Raw genomic sequence first — 15,448 nt, 5'->3', positions numbered from 1 at the left:
AGAGGGAAAGCACCATCAAATTCCCTGTGAGCTCTGCAACCAATAAGCTGCAACAAAGTCACCAGGTGAGGGGGGATGGGGAAGGAGGGAAGAAGTGAAGAAAGGATAAGATGGTTTGACAAGGCTAGTTGTTGGGGCCAGTGGTATGTGGTAGCCAAAGAAGTTTATGAAGCACCTAACATCCATCAGGCATGGAGCTAGGAACCACAGCACAGACAGGAATTAAACACGTTCCTACTCTGAAAGGACTGGTAGGAAATTGGCTACCAAACATCTAGGTTATGCTGCTCAGTTGAGAGCAGAGCAGAGGGACCTCTTAATTTCATCTTGGTCAGAGATGGTGATGGGGAGAATAACCACGGAACTGAATGTGGTAGGACCATTAGGAATTTTCCATTAGAAATATAGGGGAGGTGGAAGAATGGAAAGCAGTACAGAGGAAACCACTCACACAAAGCATGGAGAAACCGGATATTGCAGGAAGTCCCTGCGAAGGTAGGGAATGCACTTTGGGAAAGGGTAAAAGAGAAAATGAGACCAAGTCTCACTTTTCATGAGCCTCACAAGGATACATAAGGGCAGGGAGATGGGAAGGAGGCTTCTGCTGCGGTCCAGCTGAGAGAGGAAACCAAGGTAGCATGAAGGAACACCCGAAGAGTTTTGGGAAGTGGAAAGATGGCATCTGCTGACGAAATATTAGGGGAAGAGCTGAGGACAGAGTACACCTTCCTTGGGTTGGAAGGTAGATTGTGTCAATCATCATTAATCATCTCTGAGAACACCAGGGGAGTTTGGGAGAAGAGGGTCCTAACTTCAGATTGAGCAGTGTTGAATTCCAGCAGCCTCATGCTCACTCGCCGGGCGAGGGACAGTAGAACATGGCCAGGGCTGGTCTGGAGCCTGGGAGAGCTCCCTGGTTGTCCAGGTTTCACAGTATGGCAGTATCTTTACTGGTAGTTGTTTGGGGTAGTTGGGGTTCCCAGCCTCACGAGATGGGTTTTCAGACAGGAGGGACACTCCCGCCTCTCGCCACTCAGTACCCCCTGCACAGAGGGCGGCTTACCTGATTGGTCGGGTGGGGGGGGGGTACTGAGCATGTGCAGATCCACCAGGGGTCTCTCGCCTTAGATCCTAACAGCTGTGGACGCGGTGGTCTTGTCATGTGAGATGGTCTACAGAGCAGGATCGCTTGGAGCAGACCCAAAGCCACAGTCTCCAATCAGTTGTATCAGTAATAAAGTAAATGTTTTAATTTCTGTCTGGCAGTTGCTACAAATTCATAAGGGACAAAAGAGAATGTAAATGGATTGAAACCCACCAATAAAAATAGTTTATGGTTTATATGCATTCCCCGCAGCTGGTCAGGCCTGTGGCATTTCCCTAGATGTTTCTGCAGGATGAAAAATAGACACGAGACCATGCTTGGTGTTCCCTGGGTGAGGGCTTCAAGAAAAGAGAGAAGAGATTTGCCAGGGCACTGGGAGAGAGGAAATAGCGGCAGGTTCCTGAGGACTAGGATCGGTGTCCTGCTCTATCTCATCTCACTGGGGAGGTGACAAATCTTCAAAGAGGGCAATCAATTGACATAGTTAGGAAGGGTCAGGAAAATTCCTTTGCTCTAAAGCACAAGAACATTGGCCATTGGACCAGAACAGGGAACATCCCAGCAGCTATTAATGAGAACCAAAGACTTTGCCTACCTGGGCCTGCAGGAGAAGCTGATCTTGGCACACACATGGATGGAACAGGGAGGGAGTTAAGTATTACTGTGATTAATATCCTGCCAGGTCAGTAGAATGGGGGCTCAATGTCTGATTGAAGTTGATTTAAAATAGGTAAAAAAAAAATGTGTTATTTCCTTCACATCAGAGTTGGAAGTATAAGATTCAGAGCTACACCAGTTACAGAACATAGAAGTGTTGAGAGTAGGGAAGGTAGAAATTCAGAGGGAGTGAAGCCAAGATGCATGGGCAAAGCTGGAGCAATCTCAGATTTAGGATTAAGTGAAGAAATATGAGGCTCAGAAGATGAAGTCAGCAACCGAGGAGAAGCTATGGAGAGGGCTGAGTGGGTAGCTTCTGTGGGTTGAGCGCTTAAGTAGCATGTGCTACTTCCAGGTTTGATCCTCAGCATGGAAGAAAAAAAAAAAAAAGGCAGCTGAAGTCACCTTAGATAAAGATTGAGAGGTAGCCACATGACCCAGCATTTAGGAGGTCACAGATGACCTTAGCAGAGCAATGCTGTAGAGGTGGAAGTAGGGAATAAAGGTCACATTTCTGAAGAAGAGTAACAGGGGAAGGGATAGGAGATAAGTGGTCACAGCTCAAGGTGGAGGGAAGGTTTATTTTTAAGTTGGGAGATTTCTGGACATGTTTTAAAGTTGAAGAGAGAACCAATGAAATGATGGTGGATATTTTATAGAGCTAGAACCAAAAGATGGCAACATTTGTACTAGTTGAGGAACTAGTCCTAAAGAGGAGGAGGAATGGGGAAAGGAGGAGAAAGGAGGAAGAAGTTGTGGTAAGTAGTTTCCAAGATGGCCCCAGTGATCTCTGCCATCATTGACCGTTCCTGCCCTTGACCAGTTGAGTGGGGGCCAGACTTATTGACTAACCTCTAACAAATAGAATACTGTACAAGTATGTCACTTTTGATATTAGGTTAGAAAAAGACTGTGGCTTCTAGACTGGACACTTAGTCTTGTTCTCTTTTGGATCACTCACCCTGGGGAAAGTCAGCTGCCAAGTTCTAAGGCAGCCCTAGGGAAAAGCCCACATGAGTGATCTTAGGAGAGATGACTGACTGCAGCTTCAGCCAATAGCTTGATTGCAACTTTGGAGGGATGCTAAAGGAAAGGCACCCTACCAAACCACACCAAGAAGGTGGCTAGACCTGTGGTAGGAAGATAATGAATGTTTGTTGTGTTAAGCCACAAGTTTGGGGGGGCTAACTTATTATGCAGCAATAGACAATAATTAGACAAGTCTGTATGCAGGAAAAGCAACATTTGAGGGAGCATGAGTCAAAAAGCCTTCTACTTTCTGTGTTGAGAAAAGTTGAGAAGAGGAACAAACATTTAATTTGGCCACAGTGGAAAATGAGAAATTAAGGCAATGAATGATGTATAGAAGAATGGACCCAACTTAGACTGAAGACAACTTTTAAGGGCCCAACTGAGACTAGTAACAAAAAAGTTGAAGCCAATGCAATATGCAGTTGAGGGATTGTTGTTCAACTACCTCAACATTCTGAAATTGAAGAAAGAGAGGCTATGGAAATGATTCAGGATTAGGAGTTTAAAGATGATAGGTTAGAAAACCAAAGATGCAAATCAATTGATGATCCTGGCAAGAGATGGACTGCAGTAATGAAACCACAGGAGGGAAACAAGAAGAGGTTAGGTCATGGGTGGATGGGCAGGTAACAGCAGGTTCAATAAAGCTGATGGGTTGATGTGATGGGCTTAGAGGAACCAGCAAAAAGGGAGCAACCCTGGGTAACCAGACGGGTTGGGGTGTGCCCATGGGTACAGGATGTTAAAATGGAGGGCTGGTGTTAGTCAGCTTCCCATCACTATAATGAAATACCTGAACTATTCCCAGCAGAGATAAAGAGAAAAGATGTATTGGGGCTCACAGTTTTGGAGATTGCAATGCATGATCAGTTGGCCCTGTTGCCTTGGTCCTCTACCAAGGCCACATCATGATAGGAGTGTGTGGCAGAGCAAAGTCACTCACCTCATGACCAGTAAGTAAGTGTGAGCAGGGGACCAGGATCCTCCAATCCCCTTGGAGGGCACACCCCAATGACCTCAGGCCCTTTCACTAGGCCCCGCCTCTCAAAGGTTCTACCACTTCCCAATAGCAACACCCTGGGGACCACGCCTTTAAAAACATGGGCCTTTAGAGGACATTCCAGCTCCCAATTCCAGCAATTCTCTTTACCAACCCCTCCAGTCTGAGCTTCCTCTTGCTAGCACCATAAACATGCTTTAGCCACATAGGATTCCTTTAGTTCTCTTCTTGTCACATCTGCCTGGTTGCCCTCCCTTCCACCTTCACTCCTGTCTGCCCTTCATCTGTCCCCAACACATTTTTCAACTCTCAAGCATGAGCTCATGTTTTGCTTCCTTGGTGAGTCCTCACAAATGTCCCCTATCTGAATGAATGTCTCCCCACTCCAAACCTGGGGTTGCACCTGTTACAGCCTTGTATTTACCATACATTATCATTAAGGAGACAGGGTCTTATGTTTTCTTCACTGGAAGGTACATGCTTGGAGGGTAGAAAGCATAGGCCAGCATCGTTAGGGAGCTGATATTCCCAGCAAGTGGCTGATTAGCAGTCAGTGCCCAGGGTTGAACCAGCTGACGTGGTGAAATAATAAGGCTAAGATCCAAAGTTAGGTGAGCAGACAAGTGCATGGAGAATTCTGAAACAAAAATTCAGTGGTAAATGCAAATCAAAACTACTTTAAGATTTCATCTCACTCCAGTAAGAAGGGCAATTATCAAAAAGACAAGCAATATAAATGTTGGCAAGGATGTGAGGGAAAAGGTTCACTTGTACATCGCTGGTGGGACTGCAAATTGGTGCAACCACTCTGGAAAACAGTATAGAGATTTCTCAGAAAATTTGGAATGTAACCACCATTTGACTCAGCTATCCCACTCCTCAGTTTATACCCAAAGAACTTAGAATCAGCTTACTAAAGTGACGCAGCCACATCAATGTTTATAGCAGCTCAGTTCACAATAGCCAAGCTATGGAACCAACCAAGATGCCCTTCAATAGATGAATGGATAAAGAAAATATGGTACATATACACAATGAAATATTACTCAACTTTAAAGAAGAATGAAATTATGGCATTTGCTGGTAAATGGATGGAGCTTGAGAATATCATATTAATCCAAATAAGTCAATCCCCAAAAAACAAAGGCCAAATATTTTCTCTGATATGCAGATTCTAATTCACAATAAGGGGATGGGGGCTAGGGAAGAATAGAGGTACTTTGAGTTAGACAGAGGGGAGTGAAGGGAGGGGAGGGAATATGAGGGTAAGAAGATAGTAGAATAAATCAGACATTATTACCTTATGTGCATATATGATTACATGACTGGTGTGATTCTACATCTTATACTTTAGAAGAGTGAGAAGTTGTACTCCTTTTATGTATGATGTGTCAAAATGCATTCTACCGTCATGTATAACTAATTAGAATAAAAAAATTCAGTGTGAGAAAGTCATCCTCTGAGCACATTGTCTATTCTGCATCTGTCAACCCTCACAATAACCATGCAAGGTAGATCTTCCATAGCTTAGAAAACTAAGCTTCTAAGGGTCAGACACTTGGCCATGACTTGTGTCTATATGCCTCCCAAGACAGCATCCAATCCCCAAACTAGATACCATGAGTATCCTGATGACTCCTATATTTCATCTCCAGCCCAGAAGATGCCTATGCTGAACTCTAGAGACAATCCCCAACTGCCTTTAAGGGGTCTCTGTATAGATCCCCCAAACTTCACATAGCAACAATAAACTCCTGATTCCAACCCAAAGCCGGTTACTCCCACAGTTGTCTCCATGCTGGTAAATGGAAACTCATTCTACCAGTTAGGACTAAACTCGATTCCTCTCTTTCACATACCCACACTCGGCACTTCCTGCCAGCTCCACCATCAAAGTGTGTCTAAATTTAATCCCTTACTCCCCTGTATCCAGCACCTGGGGACAGCCACCAATGCCTCTCACCTGGATTATTGCAATGAACTCCTTACTTGACTGATGGTTTCCTCTCATGCCCACTTCAGTCTCTTCTTGATACAGCAGCAGAGATTGTTTGCAAATATAAATCCAGTCAGTTCACTCTTCTGCTTAAAACCACCCAGTAGTGTCCCAGCTCAGAGTAAAAGCATAAATCCTCACAATGGCTTACAGGCCCTGCACAACCCAGTCCCCCATCAGCCACTGCTCTGATTTTTAAATAGTTTCAGTAAGAGATTATTCACATATCACACAGCTCACCCATTTAAAATGTACAATTGCATTGTTTTTTAATATAGTCACAGAGCTTTGTAGCCATTATCTCAGTGAAATGTAGCTCCTTTTCATCATTTCAGAAAAAAAACCCTGCATCCCAAAGTCAGCAGTCCCCAACCCCACCCACTCACCCAGCCCCAAGCCACCTACTTTATGTCTGTACAGATTTGTCTGTTGTGGATATTTCACTAAAACCTCTCTGACTGCATCTTCTCCTGAAACTCCCTTCTCTGCACCTGCCTCTGAGAGCACCAAACTTCTGCCCCACATTCTCCACTCAGGGCCCGGGCTCTCACCCAAAACCCATTTTCCGAGGTCTCTGAGTGGCAACACCTTCTCCTTTGTGTTTCTTCTCAAATGCCACCTTCTGGGGAAAGCTTTCCCGTACCTCCATACAAAACACCACCCCACCATTCCCTTCCCCCTTCCCCCGACACCTCACTTATATAGATATATCATTAGGTGGCACAAATCACCATGTGTTATGTTATTTCTTTTCTAATTGTCAGTGGGCCCTTGCCATTCATGCAGTATCAGCTCCAGGGACAGAGGTTTGATCTCTTATTCTCTGTTATGCCCTCCATGTCTCAAATAGAACCTGAAATATAGATACTCTATAAACATTGTCAAATGAATGGTAGAAATAGGATTTGAACACATGTCTGTCAGACTTCAAAACCTGTGCCCTTAATTATCATACTTTCAGATCTGAGAGGATGAGAAAGATATAAACAGGAGGTAAACATACAAAAGATCCAAAGCCTCTGTTCAGTGAGGTGGATTCTGAGGGACCTGGCCCATATCGTCCCTGCAGAGTGGGGTCACTCATGGCCCCAGCTGCTGGGCGTGGTGGCAGCTGGAACTCAAGCTGCCTCCTCTATAGGATTTGTTCTAAGCGGAGAGCTGCCTCTCCCCAGGCCAATGCCCCATTCCAGGGCAGACTGCATGCAGAGATCCATGCAGGTTAGGAAGCCATTCTTGTGCGCGCATTTCAGAGGGCCGTGATGACTCCAGAGCCCCTTGTGGTACTGGCAAATCCTTTGTTGTGACAGCATCGTTTCAAATAATAAATACATAGCTATATTATTAGGTGGCACCAATCACCATGTGTTATTTACTTCTTCTCTAATCCTCTGTGTCCCCGTGCCACTCGTGGAGAATAGCTTCAGAGGCAGGGGCTTAACCTCTCTTACTGTTGAATTCACTCCATGAATTGAACAGAAACAGAAATGCAGACGCCATGGAGCGTGCTCTGCCAGGGAAACTGCTCCCTGGAGAACTCAGCCGGCGACTCTCAGAACAACTTATTCCACGACTTCTCAGGGAGCTCAAAGGATTTGGGGAAACTGGACACAGAAGAAAGAAGCTGAGCCTGTGGAAATCCACACCGACACCTATATAATCAACCACCCACCGCTCATCATGTCTCTCTTAAGAAAATAACCTGGGAAGGAAGAGAATGTGGCATGCAGGGTTCTCAATCACCTCCATGCCTCAGGAGCCTTCTGTGAAACCAGCTCCATTTATTGTCTAAGAGACCCAAGTTGGCCTCCCTGTCTATGCTGTGACCTCACCCTGCTGAGTCAGGTGCATAGTGACTCATGAGTCATCAGGGGCTCAATCAAAATTTCCTCTCAACTACACACCCCACCCCATGCCCAGGACAGTGGTTATCTCTCCACTCCCCCTTCTGCAGCATGGGGAGGTGGGGCGGGCAGGGGGGCAGGGAGGACTGAAAGGAGGGAAATGAGCAAATCAAGAAATGACAGCCCCAAGGGGGCAGCAGTATTCCTGCTCAAAGTCTAGAGAGGAACAGGCAAGATTATTAAGATCACACTTGCATGTCATCCTTTCAGTTGAGTAAGTAAGAAATTAGAAGGTGGTACCTTCCCTAGCGTGGGAACAGTTTGACAGCAGGTGTCATTTGTCATTTGTAATAATAAAAGCCAATGCTCATGTAGGGAGACTGAGTGCCAAGCTCCATTCTGAGCATTTTACACTTCTTTACTAATTTAATTCTCATAACAACACCATAAGGTAGGTACCATTACTATCACTGCCATTCTGCAGATGAGAAGACTAAGGCACAGATGCTAAAAGAACAGGTATGAGACTTTCCCAAGCCACCCTGATGTTGAGTAGCTTGGGCAGGGTACTACCCTGTCCCTGTGTATAATCTGGGGCTGAAGGTAGTGCCTGGGCCACGTGGGGTCCTCTGCCCCTTGGCCCTTCTTACAGCTGGTTACACATCCGCCCCCCACGAGTGATGAGAGGCCCCCAGGAGCAGGCATTGCCGAGAGCATGGGTTAGGAGCACCCCCAGGGTTTCTCTCAAAGCCTCATTCTTTCTGCCTGGGGTCCAGGGCTGAGCATCTCCCCTGGCCTGATTCGTGGTCTCTGCTGTCTCTTTGTTTCATTCATTTTTTCCAGAGTTTTTACTTTCTTTCCATTTGTCACAAGGGAAGGCCTGCTGGGGTGGAAACAACGCACATGAGCTGAAGATCAATGGGCGTGAGGTGCCCAGGAAGCCCTGAGTGTGGTGGCTGTATTGTGGTTCCTGAGCTTCCTCCATTCGAGATTTGATCTTCAGTGACGCCTTGCAGGGCCAGCAGAGACATTCTTCACTTCCTCCCTCAACAAAAGTGTGAATAAAAGGCACTTCTGTCCTGGGCCAGTTGGTCCCTGTGCTGACCAGAGCCAGGGCTCTGTAGTCGCCCTATCCTGTCGGGTATTATCATGCCCCTACACCATGAGTCTCTGCCCTACCTACCACACACACTCAGGAATTTAACCATTTGGTTTTCCCTGGGCATTTCTGGGTACTGTTACTTATTCCTCCCAATTTACCCTCTGCCATGGTGTGGGCTTGGTTTGAGTCCCCCATAGGTTCACGCAATGGAACCTTGGTCCTCAGTATGGCAGTGTTAAGAGGTGTTGGGACCTATAAGAGGTGTGGCCTGTTAGGAAGTAATGAGGTCGCTGAGGGCACAGCTCTTGGAAGGGATTGATGTGATTCTCTTGGAACCCTGGCTAGAGTGAGCCTGACCTATGAAGCGCTCTCTAGCTTCCCATTTTGCCATATAATTTTTTTTCCCTCTCATGTATGCTCCTGCCATGATGCCATCTGCCACGAAGTGATGCAGCTGGTGGAGGCAGGAGTGTTGCTAGAGCCAGTGCCATGTTTTCAGCCTCCAAAACTGTGAGCTAAACAAACTTCTTTTCTTTATAAAGTATTCAACCTCGGGTATTCTGTTATAGTATTGAAAAACAGACTGAAATACCCTCCTTGACCAGAAACCAAGATCATCCCCTTAGGTTCCAGATTTTGGAGATAAGAGAAAGACCAGATTTAGCTAAACTAATCTGTCTCAAGTTGGTTTTTTTAAATTATTATTATTATCAGCCCCTAAGGAGCCTTAACCAACATCATTTTCCTAATCACTCCTCCCTCCATGGCATTGATACATATCAACATTATCTGGATATCAGCACATCTCTGATAATCTAAGTTTTACACACACACACACACACACACACACACACACAGGAAATGATTTTCACCCCTTTGATGCAATATCACCCTCTGAGAATACATGAGCTAGACTCTTCTTCCTTTGGGGTGGTGATTCCTGACATTTTGCCCCCAACACTGCAATTCTTGCTCATGGTTATATATAAATCCCACTCACTTCAAACCTTGAGCCTGCAGCAATTATCCAAGAGAAGCAAGTACACATGACTAATGAAAGAATGTTACCAGAATTTTCATAGCTGCTTAATTCACAACAGCCCCAAACCAGAAACATTCTAAATCAGCAAGAGAATAATGAGTAAATGGAGATATATTCAAACAATTAATATTACCCTCAGTAAAAAGGAAATAATTACTGCCACCCTTAACAACATAATGGCAAAAACATAATATGAGTGAAATAAAACAGATGCAAATCATATATATTAATGATTCCATGTCTATGAAGTTCAAGAATAAGTAGAACTAGTCTACGGGATCAGAATAGTACATACCCCAAGGAAGACTTAGAGGGAAATTTTTCTTCTCCATCTTGATTTGAGTGGTTGTTATGTGGTTGTATGATTAGGTTAAAACTTGTGCTTGTGTGGTGCTGGGGCTGTAACTCAGTGGTAGACTGCAGGCCTTGCACGTGTGAGGCACTGGGTTCAATCCTCTGCACCATGCAAAAAATAGATAAGTAAAGATATTATGTCCATCTACAATTTAAAAATATTTTTAAAACATGCTTATGTAAGAATTGTGTACACTGTACACTTAAAATCTAACTCTATAAATTATGCCTTTAAAATTTAAACAGCATTTATAACTAATTAGAACAAATAAAAAATATTTTTTTAAAATTTAAACAGGTTGTTCCAGGCAGCAGCAGGCAGCTGGCACTCCACTGGCTGTTTGTGGTCAGTTTACTGACTGCTGTCAGACAATCGGGAGGTGAACCTCAGGCGGTGGGTGATGGGTAGGCAGGCGATGGACAGGCAAGAGGAAGGCAAATGGTGGATGATAGGTGCCTGACAGTGAGCAATCTGCACTCAAAAAGGTGTCCATATGCTGGCTGACTGCAGGCGATCACAGTAGACAAATGGGGTAAACAACAGGGGATCGATAAGTAGCAAAAACTGCCTCACCAAGAAACAGATATCCTCTGCCTGAAATCTGAGTTATGGAGCGACAAGGAAGGCAGCCTCCCTCTAGTCCGCCATCTTGGATCCCTACACAGGTTCTTGAAATCTCCTTTTAAAAAACTCCAGTCGAATACTACAGAGATACAGCCACATCAATGTTCATAGCTGCTCAATTCACAATAGCCAGACTGTGGAACCAACCTAGATGCCCTTCAATTGATGAGTGGATAAAGAAACTGTGGTATATATATACAATGGAATATTACTCAGCTATAAAAAATAATAAAATTATGGCATTTGCAGGCAAATGGATGAAATTGGAGAATATCATGTTAAGTGAGATAAGCCAATCTCAAAAATCCAAAAGAGGAATGATCTCACTGATAAGCGGATGATGACACTTAATGGGGGGTGGGAGGGGGACAAGAATGGAGGAAGGAGGGACTGTATAGAGGGAAAAGAGAGGTGGGAGGAGTGGGGGGAAGGAAAAAAATAACAGAATCACTCAAACATCATTACTCTATGTAAATATATGAATATGCAAATGTATGCTGTTATTCCATGTACAAACAGAAACAACATGTATCCCATTTGTTTACAATAAAAATAAATTAAAAAAAAAAAAAACTCCAGCCGACCTCAAGGTGCCATCCAGAAACCATTCTGTGGTGTGGGGCCAGACCCTGAATCTTATTCAAACCCCCAGGCAATTCCAATGAAGTTATCCTGGAACTTCATTCTAGGATACATGGGCCAGAAGTTTCTGCAGAATGTGTTCACTGCCCATTGGCTTTTCGGTCCACGTTGCCATTACATAAACCTAAAGCATTTGAAGTAAACTGAACAAATGTTGCAAAATCTGTGAGGAACACAACAGAATTAGACTCCAGTGTACTATAAGCTTAAATCCAAGAAATGAGCCCCTAGGAATGATAATTGTGATGTCAGAAGCAGAAACAGTCAAAGAAAGGGGTCTTTAGACTAATCACTTTATTTTTAATTTTGTTTTTTTTTTAATTGTAGGCGAACACAATGCCTCTATTTTACTTTTATGTGGTGCTGAAGATTGAACCCAGTGCCCCACACATGCTAGGCAAGTGCTCTACCACTGAGCCACAGCCCCAGCCCCTAGACTAATTACTTTTTAATTGTTGTAATGGAGTGCTCTGACTCCAACCCCCCACTAAATCACCATGTAGTAGAAGTCAGAGAATCATATGACCCTAATATTAGCTCCTCCTATTATGAGCTATGTGACTTTGGATAAGTTATGTAACAACTCTGATCATCAGTTCTTCCTCCATATGATGGGAATAGTAGAACTTAGCTCGCAGGGTAGTTATAAAGATTAAAAGAGAAGAGGTATGTAAGGATTTGGTACAATGTGTAGGAAGGAAAGAAAATCTTTTCCCCTCTATCCTCCTAAGTTCTATACATTAGAGTCACAAAAGACAGATGAACAAGAGCAAAACAAACAGAAGTCTATTAACATGTGCATCTTGCTTTCGCAGAGAAGCAGCCACCCTGGGTAACCCAAGGGGGTGGTTACAACCTGGGTCCACATGGGGTCTTAACAAAAGATCAATAAATCTGTAAAGAAGTGACAAGAGGAATGAAAAGGACTTCGAGTTCCTAGAGCAACAAAGTGTAGACAGACAAACCTGAGGCAGGATGTGAGGGTAGAGAGTGAGGTTTGTTTTGCGATTCCCTCCCGTGTCCTCCTGGGCTGACCAGGGTCTAGTTGACTCCAGTGATTAACTTCTGTGCTTCCTGGTAGAGAGGGGAGGGGCTTCCTTCACAAACTTGTGTACTCATGTCCTGGTACTAGGCAAATAGTGGGACTCAGAGAGCTTTTCTTGCATCTGCTCCTTCTCGATTGTCTTCAGCTCAAAACAATCCGTATGCCATAAAATCCTTAGACACACTTTGGGGTCACATGTGGTGCTGCCCTTTGTATGACTCACATGCAGAAAGAGCTTGTGAAGTGTGACTTTCGCCAGTCTTTCCTTAACTTTGAGTTTCTCTTTTACACCAGCTTCAGCTTCACATTCACACGTTGGGTCTTTAGGAGGCACCTACACGGTGCCAGACACTGTACTAGGGGCCAGGGCTAGAGGACTGAAGGAGACATAGACAATAACGATGGATGGAGTGGGTAGAACAAACTGGGAGGTCAAAGACAAAGATAGAGTGTCACATTCCTCCAGTCTCAGGGGTACTAGGAAAGGCTTTCCGTGAATCCCCTGAGCTGAGTTTATCAGGATAAACAGAAGTTGCCAGAAAGACAAATTACAAAGACAAAAAGACCCAGGATAAGGAGACCTACTGCGTAGACTTCCTGGATTCTCTTTCATAGAGTGCATTCATTCAAAAGCCAGCATCTTTGGTAGTGAAAGGCTGTCTGCATGTCAGGCACGGGGCCAGATACTGTGACGACCACAAGGATGATTGACAGTCCATACTGTCATGGGACACATCATATGAATCAGGTCCTCCTCAAAGCACTAGAGTGGTAGAAAGCAAGAGATGGCAATCATACATTTATTTTGTCCCTGTCCTATGTTTGTAGTCTTCAGAGGAGGAGGGATGAAGTCTTGGGTGCCTTTATTCTTTGCCTCAGGACCTGCTAACAGTATCTGACCAAGAAGGAATCCAGCACGCAGTATTGACTAACCACATCCGACCATCATGGTCCCCCTCCATGAAGAGCACTCGAGAGGTTCTGACAGAAATCATGCCAGATCCCAGGTGGGTCAGCAATAGCTCTCTTTTTTAGGCTGTCTCAGGTAAGTCCCAAAAGCCATCATATCATTTTGTCATAAATCTAACCTTTTCAAGAAACCTTGCAATGCCCCCAAGAAATTGGATATCTTCCCTGGGATTGGAAGAGTTGGCCCATGCCCAGTGGTGTGCTCATAAATGTTGAGCCTAAGGGAGATGCAGAAGGGCTTAAGCGGCCAGGGCAAGGTGAAGAGGGAGGAGGTTGGGGGCGGAGCCAGAACAAAGGAGACCGAAGAGGGTTTTCTAATGAGGTCAGCTTCCTGCTTGATGGAAGTGCTTGCGGACACAAGCGGGGGATCCAATCAGACAAGCACTTTCATACTTGTGCTCCTAAGCAGAGAACCCAATAGAAAAACTAAAACAGACACATGGACAGGGGGCACCAATCAATAAGAGTGAGGAGAGCATGGATAGGGAGGAGATAGGAAAGGAGGAAATTCCAGAGACCATGAAGCACAAACCACAACTCCACCACCAGACTCCCTGCTCTGGGGCTCCTTCTCTTCAGACAAGTCTATCTCTGTCACTTATGCAACAAACCTGCTGCTTGCTTGCTTTCTCTATGTCCTGTCTTCAATTTTTGCTGAACAGAGACAGTGACACACCACTGAGTCATGCTGTACCTGGACCCTAAAAGATAACCAGCCAGAATGGTTTGCAAATGTTACCTCATTGATAATAACACCATTTTCTTTTTTTATTATTTGTTCATTTTAGTTATACATGCAGTAGAATATATTTTGACATATCATACATACATGGAGTATAACTTCCCATTCTTGTGGTTGTACATGATGTGCAGTTACAATGGTCGTGTATTTATATATGAACATAGGAAAGTTATGTCTGATTCTTGCTATTATCTTTCACTTTCCCATTCCCCCTCCTTTATCTCCATTCCCCCCTGTTCAACTGTCCAGTCAGGTAAACCTCCACTCCTCCCTGCCCCCATCCTATTGTGAGTCAGCATCCCCATATCAGAGAGAACATTTCAGCTTTTGGTTTTTTGGGATTGGCCTATTTCACTTAGCGTGATAGTCTCCAGTTCCATCCATTTACCAGCAAATGCTATAATTTCATACTTCTTTATGTCTGAGTAACATTCCATTGCATATATGTACCACATTTTCTTTATCCATTCAGCTATTGAAGAGCACCTACATTGATTCCATAGCTGTTGTTGTGAATTGAGTTGCTATGAACATTGATGTGGCCATGTCACTATAGTATGCTGATCTTAAGTCCTTTGGGTATATGCAAAGGAGTGGGATAACTTGGACACAGGGTGGTTCCATTCCAAGTTTTCTGAGAAATCTCCATACTGCTTTCTAGAGTAGTTGCACCAATTTGCAGTCCCATCAGCAATGTAAGAGTGAAACTTTTCCCCACATTCTCACCAACTTTTATTAAAAATACCATTTTCTTAAAGACCAACAAGCCTTGTTTAAAACACGTTTGGTGACCTGCATTTAGAACTGAGCCCAGGTCTCAGGGACCAGTTTCTATTCTTCTTCTGACCAGAACACTGGGTCTCGTCCTTTCTTTGACTGCTCCCCTCCTACCTAGCCTACCATTCTCACCTGGAACCACTTCCACCCGTCTTGGGTCAGGTACTCCCCCATGTGCTCTCAAACTCCCACCCACCACAGTGACCCTCATCAGAGTGTGATGATTTCATGCCAGTATGATTACTGGGCAGGGCAGTAATCCCTCTCTACCACATGATGAGAATCCAGAATATCCTTTTGGGATAATGAAGTGCCCAATGCAAAGAAGTGACTAAACCAAAAGAGCACCAGGACAGGTGAGAGTCCAGAACCAACTTTCAGTATCACCATGATGCTCTGTCTCCTCCACCTTCAGGCAGATGGGACAATTGGCTACTGGTTGGTTGACCTCTACCCCAAGTTTCAAGATCCATGGCTCTAGTACCAGTTTAGCCACAGGTTATCATTCAGTGGAGGAGA

This window comes from Sciurus vulgaris (assembly GCF_902686455.1).
Source record: "Sciurus vulgaris genome assembly, chromosome: 14".
NCBI lineage: Eukaryota > Metazoa > Chordata > Mammalia > Rodentia > Sciuridae > Sciurus > Sciurus vulgaris.
This window is presented reverse-complemented; position numbering follows the sequence as displayed.